Genomic DNA, 11,084 nt, shown 5'->3' on the forward strand with positions numbered 1-11,084 from the left:
GAATACATAAAAAGCGACTGTTCAGCGACAGACAAGTCGCATCGGCTGAAAGTAGGCCAGAATGTCAGTCCATGTTGGAGCAGGTTTAGATACAGTCTAAAGCATAGATCTCAAAGTCTGTGCACAGAATTTAGCAAGGGCCTCGCACCTTCTGATGCATCAGGTAGGTGCACTATAGCATAGCCTAACCCTCTGTACTTTGGTCTATATTGATGCGGGACATAGACAGCCAGCTGATGACCAATCCATTAGTGCAATGGATGGCTGGAAGCATTTGTCTTTGCCTTTGCAATACCACAGAAGCAATGCATGGTCAATGTACAGCAATGACACACCTGTGTGAACAGCCAGGAGACCCCCCCATGTTATGTTACATAGTTACATAGTTAGTACGGTCGAAAAAAGACATATGTCCATCAAGTTCAACCAGGGAATTAAGGGGTAGGGGTGTGGCGCGATATTGGGGAAGGGATGAGATTTTATATTTCTTCATAAGCATTAATCTTATTTTGTCAATTAGGAACATTCAGCACCCACCCGCTATCAAGGCAGCTGCCTATCATGTCATGCCCTACCTGCACAGGTGTGCTGGCTACTCAAATGATCCAATTAAGGAGGCCATTTAGTCAGCAGCAGCAGAAGTCCTGTGCCTGGACGCTCCAACAGCGGCCAGACACAAGCAGAAGCAGCAGAAGCAGCAGCAGCACCACCTTTTGTTTTTTGGCTGCAGCAGCAGCAGCAGCAGCAGCAAGGCCCACAGGGCTGGCTAGCTGGCTAGCCAGCAAGCAGGTAGCAATGAAAGTAGGAATCTTTCTTTTTAACCCTGTAAGGGGGTGGTGCACTGTACCCGAAGATACTGCCATATCGGGTCAATGCATAGGGCGACGGAAGCAAGCTTCGAAATCGGCCCCCGTTCTCAAAAATCCATTTAATATATGGTCCCCAGATAGGGGACGTATCAGATATTAAACTGATAAGAACAGATACTACACTTGATCTTAGCCAAAAGGCCGAGAAGCGATAACCGTGAAAGGGGCGGGCCCAACAAGGTCCCCTTCATGGGCACTATCACTGCTTGCTGTCAGGGAGGCTGCCAGACAATTTTCCATGCACACTCTGGGCTGGGGGGCAGTCAACCACCAGTACACACAGCAGAACCTAAACCCATACCATTATTGCTAAGCAGCAAGACAGGGGCCCATTGCACTCCCACGGGGCCTTTTTAAATGCAATCCATAACCCGGATTTGCCAGGAACCCTTCTTACTCCTCCTACTTGCATGTGACACTGGGCTTAGGATCTGCATAGGAAACACACACACAAGCACACACCTACCTTTGTTGCCTGGAGATGCCTCCTTGGCTGTCCCCAAACGGTATCAAACCAACACCCACGGGAAGCTGTAAGCATAGAGGACATGCCTGCACCCCATTGGACTTACCTGTGTGGGTTAAATCCGGGTTATTTGACAACCTATGGCGGTGATGGTTCTGCTCAGGCAGAGCAGTGCTGATGCTCCTCATAAAGCTGTCGCTGCTGTGAAGGTTCTAGGTGACATCACAATCCCTATGGTTACATACACAACAAAGCTGGGTTGTTGTTGTTTACACTCTGCAAGGCCTGTGGAAGTGAGTGACATCATAGCACTGTAGTTCTGAGGGTTCTAGATGGATGCAACAATCTCCTGTTGCTTCTATGAAGGCCATAATAGACGACATCACCAAACAGCTCCATAGTCACATACACAGCAAAGGAGAGATGTTGTTTACACCTAGTGATGTCAGTGGTATTGAGTGACATCACAGCACAGTGCTAAGGCTCCTGGGCCTGGACACAGCAGCGGCTGCAATATCTCAACGGAGAATACGTTTATATATGTGTGTGTGTGCGCGTATATATATATATATATATATATATATATATATATATATATTTCTCCGCCGAAATCACTTTTAAACCCATTTCCACCTTTTTTTCCCTTCTCTTCCTCTTACTTTTTTTTCACGTTTTTTTACGTTTTTCTCCTTTTCGCCTCTTTTCTGGGCGTATTATTCTTCTTTTTCTTCTTTTTTTTCGTCTAATGCATACCCCATCAGTGCAGCAATGCTTATTCAATACCGCCAGCAGATGGAGACACTGGGGGATAATTTTCTAAGGATTTATACTGATTTTTCCTGTCTGAATTTGTCGCACAGAAAGTTGCAGGCCAAATATGTGTGACATTTCTGCGACTTTAGCTTCTAGAGCATTTTTACAACATTATACATAGGTGCTGAATACATAAAAAGCGACTGTTCAGCGACAGACAAGTCGCATCGGCTGAAAGTAGGCCAGAATGTCAGTCCATGTTGGAGCAGGTTTAGATACAGTCTAAAGCATAGATCTCAAAGTCTGTGCACAGAATTTAGCAAGGGCCTCGCACCTTCTGATGCATCAGGTAGGTGCACTATAGCATAGCCTAACCCTCTGTACTTTGGTCTATATTGATGCGGGACATAGACAGCCAGCTGATGACCAATCCATTAGTGCAATGGATGGCTGGAAGCATTTGTCTTTGCCTTTGCAATACCACAGAAGCAATGCATGGTCAATGTACAGCAATGACACACCTGTGTGAACAGCCAGGAGACCCCCCCATGTTATGTTACATAGTTACATAGTTAGTACGGTCGAAAAAAGACATATGTCCATCAAGTTCAACCAGGGAATTAAGGGGTAGGGGTGTGGCGCGATATTGGGGAAGGGATGAGATTTTATATTTCTTCATAAGCATTAATCTTATTTTGTCAATTAGGAACATTCAGCACCCACCCGCTATCAAGGCAGCTGCCTATCATGTCATGCCCTACCTGCACAGGTGTGCTGGCTACTCAAATGATCCAATTAAGGAGGCCATTTAGTCAGCAGCAGCAGAAGTCCTGTGCCTGGACGCTCCAACAGCGGCCAGACACAAGCAGAAGCAGCAGAAGCAGCAGCAGCACCACCTTTTGTTTTTTGGCTGCAGCAGCAGCAGCAGCAGCAGCAAGGCCCACAGGGCTGGCTAGCTGGCTAGCCAGCAAGCAGGTAGCAATGAAAGTAGGAATCTTTCTTTTTAACCCTGTAAGGGGGTGGTGCACTGTACCCGAAGATACTGCCATATCGGGTCAATGCATAGGGCGACGGAAGCAAGCTTCGAAATCGGCCCCCGTTCTCAAAAATCCATTTAATATATGGTCCCCAGATAGGGGACGTATCAGATATTAAACTGATAAGAACAGATACTACACTTGATCTTAGCCAAAAGGCCGAGAAGCGATAACCGTGAAAGGGGCGGGCCCAACAAGGTCCCCTTCATGGGCACTATCACTGCTTGCTGTCAGGGAGGCTGCCAGACAATTTTCCATGCACACTCTGGGCTGGGGGGCAGTCAACCACCAGTACACACAGCAGAACCTAAACCCATACCATTATTGCTAAGCAGCAAGACAGGGGCCCATTGCACTCCCACGGGGCCTTTTTAAATGCAATCCATAACCCGGATTTGCCAGGAACCCTTCTTACTCCTCCTACTTGCATGTGACACTGGGCTTAGGATCTGCATAGGAAACACACACACAAGCACACACCTACCTTTGTTGCCTGCAGATGCCTCCTTGGCTGTCCCCAAACGGTATCAAACCAACACCCACGGGAAGCTGTAAGCATAGAGGACATGCCTGCACCCCATTGGACTTACCTGTGTGGGTTAAATCCGGGTTATTTGACAACCTATGGCGGTGATGGTTCTGCTCAGGCAGAGCAGTGCTGATGCTCCTCATAAAGCTGTCGCTGCTGTGAAGGTTCTAGGTGACATCACAATCCCTATGGTTACATACACAACAAAGCTGGGTTGTTGTTGTTTACACTCTGCAAGGCCTGTGGAAGTGAGTGACATCATAGCACTGTAGTTCTGAGGGTTCTAGATGGATGCAACAATCTCCTGTTGCTTCTATGAAGGCCATAATAGACGACATCACCAAACAGCTCCATAGTCACATACACAGCAAAGGAGAGATGTTGTTTACACCTAGTGATGTCAGTGGTATTGAGTGACATCACAGCACAGTGCTAAGGCTCCTGGGCCTGGACACAGCAGCGGCTGCAATATCTCAACGGAGAATACGTTTATATATATGTGTGTGTGTGCGCGTATATATATATATATATATATATATATATATATATATATATATATATTTCTCCGCCGAAATCACTTTTAAACCCATTTCCACCTTTTTTTCCCTTCTCTTCCTCTTACTTTTTTTTCACGTTTTTTTACGTTTTTCTCCTTTTCGCCTCTTTTCTGGGCGTATTATTCTTCTTTTTCTTCTTTTTTTTCGTCTAATGCATACCCCATCAGTGCAGCAATGCTTATTCAATACCGCCAGCAGATGGAGACACTGGGGGATAATTTTCTAAGGATTTATACTGATTTTTCCTGTCTGAATTTGTCGCACAGAAAGTTGCAGGCCAAATATGTGTGACATTTCTGCGACTTTAGCTTCTAGAGCATTTTTACAACATTATACATAGGTGCTGAATACATAAAAAGCGACTGTTCAGCGACAGACAAGTCGCATCGGCTGAAAGTAGGCCAGAATGTCAGTCCATGTTGGAGCAGGTTTAGATACAGTCTAAAGCATAGATCTCAAAGTCTGTGCACAGAATTTAGCAAGGGCCTCGCACCTTCTGATGCATCAGGTAGGTGCACTATAGCATAGCCTAACCCTCTGTACTTTGGTCTATATTGATGCGGGACATAGACAGCCAGCTGATGACCAATCCATTAGTGCAATGGATGGCTGGAAGCATTTGTCTTTGCCTTTGCAATACCACAGAAGCAATGCATGGTCAATGTACAGCAATGACACACCTGTGTGAACAGCCAGGAGACCCCCCCATGTTATGTTACATAGTTACATAGTTAGTACGGTCGAAAAAAGACATATGTCCATCAAGTTCAACCAGGGAATTAAGGGGTAGGGGTGTGGCGCGATATTGGGGAAGGGATGAGATTTTATATTTCTTCATAAGCATTAATCTTATTTTGTCAATTAGGAACATTCAGCACCCACCCGCTATCAAGGCAGCTGCCTATCATGTCATGCCCTACCTGCACAGGTGTGCTGGCTACTCAAATGATCCAATTAAGGAGGCCATTTAGTCAGCAGCAGCAGAAGTCCTGTGCCTGGACGCTCCAACAGCGGCCAGACACAAGCAGAAGCAGCAGAAGCAGCAGCAGCACCACCTTTTGTTTTTTGGCTGCAGCAGCAGCAGCAGCAGCAGCAAGGCCCACAGGGCTGGCTAGCTGGCTAGCCAGCAAGCAGGTAGCAATGAAAGTAGGAATCTTTCTTTTTAACCCTGTAAGGGGGTGGTGCACTGTACCCGAAGATACTGCCATATCGGGTCAATGCATAGGGCGACGGAAGCAAGCTTCGAAATCGGCCCCCGTTCTCAAAAATCCATTTAATATATGGTCCCCAGATAGGGGACGTATCAGATATTAAACTGATAAGAACAGATACTACACTTGATCTTAGCCAAAAGGCCGAGAAGCGATAACCGTGAAAGGGGCGGGCCCAACAAGGTCCCCTTCATGGGCACTATCACTGCTTGCTGTCAGGGAGGCTGCCAGACAATTTTCCATGCACACTCTGGGCTGGGGGGCAGTCAACCACCAGTACACACAGCAGAACCTAAACCCATACCATTATTGCTAAGCAGCAAGACAGGGGCCCATTGCACTCCCACGGGGCCTTTTTAAATGCAATCCATAACCCGGATTTGCCAGGAACCCTTCTTACTCCTCCTACTTGCATGTGACACTGGGCTTAGGATCTGCATAGGAAACACACACACAAGCACACACCTACCTTTGTTGCCTGCAGATGCCTCCTTGGCTGTCCCCAAATGGTATCAAACCAACACCCACGGGAAGCTGTAAGCATAGAGGACATGCCTGCACCCCATTGGACTTACCTGTGTGGGTTAAATCCGGGTTATTTGACAACCTATGGCGGTGATGGTTCTGCTCAGGCAGAGCAGTGCTGATGCTCCTCATAAAGCTGTCGCTGCTGTGAAGGTTCTAGGTGACATCACAATCCCTATGGTTACATACACAACAAAGCTGGGTTGTTGTTGTTTACACTCTGCAAGGCCTGTGGAAGTGAGTGACATCATAGCACTGTAGTTCTGAGGGTTCTAGATGGATGCAACAATCTCCTGTTGCTTCTATGAAGGCCATAATAGACGACATCACCAAACAGCTCCATAGTCACATACACAGCAAAGGAGAGATGTTGTTTACACCTAGTGATGTCAGTGGTATTGAGTGACATCACAGCACAGTGCTAAGGCTCCTGGGCCTGGACACAGCAGCGGCTGCAATATCTCAACGGAGAATACGTTTATATATATGTGTGTGTGTGCGCGTATATATATATATATATATATATATATATATATATATATATATATTTCTCCGCCGAAATCACTTTTAAACCCATTTCCACCTTTTTTTCCCTTCTCTTCCTCTTACTTTTTTTTCACGTTTTTTTACGTTTTTCTCCTTTTCGCCTCTTTTCTGGGCGTATTATTCTTCTTTTTCTTCTTTTTTTTCGTCTAATGCATACCCCATCAGTGCAGCAATGCTTATTCAATACCGCCAGCAGATGGAGACACTGGGGGATAATTTTCTAAGGATTTATACTGATTTTTCCTGTCTGAATTTGTCGCACAGAAAGTTGCAGGCCAAATATGTGTGACATTTCTGTGACTTTAGCTTCTAGAGCATTTTTACAACATTATACATAGGTGCTGAATACATAAAAAGCGACTGTTCAGCGACAGACAAGTCGCATCGGCTGAAAGTAGGCCAGAATGTCAGTCCATGTTGGAGCAGGTTTAGATACAGTCTAAAGCATAGATCTCAAAGTCTGTGCACAGAATTTAGCAAGGGCCTCGCACCTTCTGATGCATCAGGTAGGTGCACTATAGCATAGCCTAACCCTCTGTACTTTGGTCTATATTGATGCGGGACATAGACAGCCAGCTGATGACCAATCCATTAGTGCAATGGATGGCTGGAAGCATTTGTCTTTGCCTTTGCAATACCACAGAAGCAATGCATGGTCAATGTACAGCAATGACACACCTGTGTGAACAGCCAGGAGACCCCCCCATGTTATGTTACATAGTTACATAGTTAGTACGGTCGAAAAAAGACATATGTCCATCAAGTTCAACCAGGGAATTAAGGGGTAGGGGTGTGGCGCGATATTGGGGAAGGGATGAGATTTTATATTTCTTCATAAGCATTAATCTTATTTTGTCAATTAGGAACATTCAGCACCCACCCGCTATCAAGGCAGCTGCCTATCATGTCATGCCCTACCTGCACAGGTGTGCTGGCTACTCAAATGATCCAATTAAGGAGGCCATTTAGTCAGCAGCAGCAGAAGTCCTGTGCCTGGACGCTCCAACAGCGGCCAGACACAAGCAGAAGCAGCAGAAGCAGCAGCAGCACCACCTTTTGTTTTTTGGCTGCAGCAGCAGCAGCAGCAGCAGCAAGGCCCACAGGGCTGGCTAGCTGGCTAGCCAGCAAGCAGGTAGCAATGAAAGTAGGAATCTTTCTTTTTAACCCTGTAAGGGGGTGGTGCACTGTACCCGAAGATACTGCCATATCGGGTCAATGCATAGGGCGACGGAAGCAAGCTTCGAAATCGGCCCCCGTTCTCAAAAATCCATTTAATATATGGTCCCCAGATAGGGGACGTATCAGATATTAAACTGATAAGAACAGATACTACACTTGATCTTAGCCAAAAGGCCGAGAAGCGATAACCGTGAAAGGGGCGGGCCCAACAAGGTCCCCTTCATGGGCACTATCACTGCTTGCTGTCAGGGAGGCTGCCAGACAATTTTCCATGCACACTCTGGGCTGGGGGGCAGTCAACCACCAGTACACACAGCAGAACCTAAACCCATACCATTATTGCTAAGCAGCAAGACAGGGGCCCATTGCACTCCCACGGGGCCTTTTTAAATGCAATCCATAACCCGGATTTGCCAGGAACCCTTCTTACTCCTCCTACTTGCATGTGACACTGGGCTTAGGATCTGCATAGGAAACACACACACAAGCACACACCTACCTTTGTTGCCTGCAGATGCCTCCTTGGCTGTCCCCAAACGGTATCAAACCAACACCCACGGGAAGCTGTAAGCATAGAGGACATGCCTGCACCCCATTGGACTTACCTGTGTGGGTTAAATCCGGGTTATTTGACAACCTATGGCGGTGATGGTTCTGCTCAGGCAGAGCAGTGCTGATGCTCCTCATAAAGCTGTCGCTGCTGTGAAGGTTCTAGGTGACATCACAATCCCTATGGTTACATACACAACAAAGCTGGGTTGTTGTTGTTTACACTCTGCAAGGCCTGTGGAAGTGAGTGACATCATAGCACTGTAGTTCTGAGGGTTCTAGATGGATGCAACAATCTCCTGTTGCTTCTATGAAGGCCATAATAGACGACATCACCAAACAGCTCCATAGTCACATACACAGCAAAGGAGAGATGTTGTTTACACCTAGTGATGTCAGTGGTATTGAGTGACATCACAGCACAGTGCTAAGGCTCCTGGGCCTGGACACAGCAGCGGCTGCAATATCTCAACGGAGAATACGTTTATATATATGTGTGTGTGTGCGCGTATATATATATATATATATATATATATATATATATATATATATATTTCTCCGCCGAAATCACTTTTAAACCCATTTCCACCTTTTTTTCCCTTCTCTTCCTCTTACTTTTTTTTCACGTTTTTTTACGTTTTTCTCCTTTTCGCCTCTTTTCTGGGCGTATTATTCTTCTTTTTCTTCTTTTTTTTCGTCTAATGCATACCCCATCAGTGCAGCAATGCTTATTCAATACCGCCAGCAGATGGAGACACTGGGGGATAATTTTCTAAGGATTTATACTGATTTTTCCTGTCTGAATTTGTCGCACAGAAAGTTGCAGGCCAAATATGTGTGACATTTCTGCGACTTTAGCTTCTAGAGCATTTTTACAACATTATACATAGGTGCTGAATACATAAAAAGCGACTGTTCAGCGACAGACAAGTCGCATCGGCTGAAAGTAGGCCAGAATGTCAGTCCATGTTGGAGCAGGTTTAGATACAGTCTAAAGCATAGATCTCAAAGTCTGTGCACAGAATTTAGCAAGGGCCTCGCACCTTCTGATGCATCAGGTAGGTGCACTATAGCATAGCCTAACCCTCTGTACTTTGGTCTATATTGATGCGGGACATAGACAGCCAGCTGATGACCAATCCATTAGTGCAATGGATGGCTGGAAGCATTTGTCTTTGCCTTTGCAATACCACAGAAGCAATGCATGGTCAATGTACAGCAATGACACACCTGTGTGAACAGCCAGGAGACCCCCCCATGTTATGTTACATAGTTACATAGTTAGTACGGTCGAAAAAAGACATATGTCCATCAAGTTCAACCAGGGAATTAAGGGGTAGGGGTGTGGCGCGATATTGGGGAAGGGATGAGATTTTATATTTCTTCATAAGCATTAATCTTATTTTGTCAATTAGGAACATTCAGCACCCACCCGCTATCAAGGCAGCTGCCTATCATGTCATGCCCTACCTGCACAGGTGTGCTGGCTACTCAAATGATCCAATTAAGGAGGCCATTTAGTCAGCAGCAGCAGAAGTCCTGTGCCTGGACGCTCCAACAGCGGCCAGACACAAGCAGAAGCAGCAGAAGCAGCAGCAGCACCACCTTTTGTTTTTTGGCTGCAGCAGCAGCAGCAGCAGCAGCAAGGCCCACAGGGCTGGCTAGCTGGCTAGCCAGCAAGCAGGTAGCAATGAAAGTAGGAATCTTTCTTTTTAACCCTGTAAGGGGGTGGTGCACTGTACCCGAAGATACTGCCATATCGGGTCAATGCATAGGGCGACGGAAGCAAGCTTCGAAATCGGCCCCCGTTCTCAAAAATCCATTTAATATATGGTCCCCAGATAGGGGACGTATCAGATATTAAACTGATAAGAACAGATACTACACTTGATCTTAGCCAAAAGGCCGAGAAGCGATAACCGTGAAAGGGGCGGGCCCAACAAGGTCCCCTTCATGGGCACTATCACTGCTTGCTGTCAGGGAGGCTGCCAGACAATTTTCCATGCACACTCTGGGCTGGGGGGCAGTCAACCACCAGTACACACAGCAGAACCTAAACCCATACCATTATTGCTAAGCAGCAAGACAGGGGCCCATTGCACTCCCACGGGGCCTTTTTAAATGCAATCCATAACCCGGATTTGCCAGGAACCCTTCTTACTCCTCCTACTTGCATGTGACACTGGGCTTAGGATCTGCATAGGAAACACACACACAAGCACACACCTACCTTTGTTGCCTGCAGATGCCTCCTTGGCTGTCCCCAAACGGTATCAAACCAACACCCACGGGAAGCTGTAAGCATAGAGGACATGCCTGCACCCCATTGGACTTACCTGTGTGGGTTAAATCCGGGTTATTTGACAACCTATGGCGGTGATGGTTCTGCTCAGGCAGAGCAGTGCTGATGCTCCTCATAAAGCTGTCGCTGCTGTGAAGGTTCTAGGTGACATCACAATCCCTATGGTTACATACACAACAAAGCTGGGTTGTTGTTGTTTACACTCTGCAAGGCCTGTGGAAGTGAGTGACATCATAGCACTGTAGTTCTGAGGGTTCTAGATGGATGCAACAATCTCCTGTTGCTTCTATGAAGGCCATAATAGACGACATCACCAAACAGCTCCATAGTCACATACACAGCAAAGGAGAGATGTTGTTTACACCTAGTGATGTCAGTGGTATTGAGTGACATCACAGCACAGTGCTAAGGCTCCTGGGCCTGGACACAGCAGCGGCTGCAATATCTCAACGGAGAATACGTTTATATATATGTGTGTGTGTGCGCGTATATATATATATATATATATATATATATATATATATATATATTTCTCCGCCGAAATCACTTTTAAACCCATTT

At 46.2% G+C, this 11,084-nt stretch overlaps 5 non-coding genes across 5 annotated transcripts; all 5 read right to left on the bottom strand.

Annotated features, from left to right (window-relative positions):
• Positions 1–831: 831 nt before the first annotated feature.
• Positions 832–1,022, bottom strand: LOC130318536 (U2 spliceosomal RNA). The gene has a single exon (XR_008865044.1). It is a non-coding gene; the product is annotated as a U2 spliceosomal RNA (small nuclear RNA).
• A 2,083-nt stretch (positions 1,023–3,105) lies between these two features.
• Positions 3,106–3,296, bottom strand: LOC130318538 (U2 spliceosomal RNA). Its single transcript, XR_008865045.1, has one exon. It is a non-coding gene; the product is annotated as a U2 spliceosomal RNA (small nuclear RNA).
• Positions 3,297–5,387: 2,091 nt separating this feature from the next.
• LOC130318539 (U2 spliceosomal RNA) lies at positions 5,388–5,578 on the bottom strand. Its single transcript, XR_008865046.1, has one exon. It is a non-coding gene; the product is annotated as a U2 spliceosomal RNA (small nuclear RNA).
• Positions 5,579–7,667: 2,089 nt separating this feature from the next.
• LOC130318541 (U2 spliceosomal RNA) lies at positions 7,668–7,858 on the bottom strand. The gene has a single exon (XR_008865048.1). It is a non-coding gene; the product is annotated as a U2 spliceosomal RNA (small nuclear RNA).
• A 2,089-nt stretch (positions 7,859–9,947) lies between these two features.
• Positions 9,948–10,138, bottom strand: LOC130318542 (U2 spliceosomal RNA). Its single transcript, XR_008865049.1, has one exon. It is a non-coding gene; the product is annotated as a U2 spliceosomal RNA (small nuclear RNA).
• Positions 10,139–11,084: the final 946 nt, after the last annotated feature.

This window comes from Hyla sarda, unplaced genomic scaffold (assembly GCF_029499605.1).
Source record: "Hyla sarda isolate aHylSar1 unplaced genomic scaffold, aHylSar1.hap1 scaffold_2053, whole genome shotgun sequence".
Classification (NCBI taxonomy): domain Eukaryota; kingdom Metazoa; phylum Chordata; class Amphibia; order Anura; family Hylidae; genus Hyla; species Hyla sarda.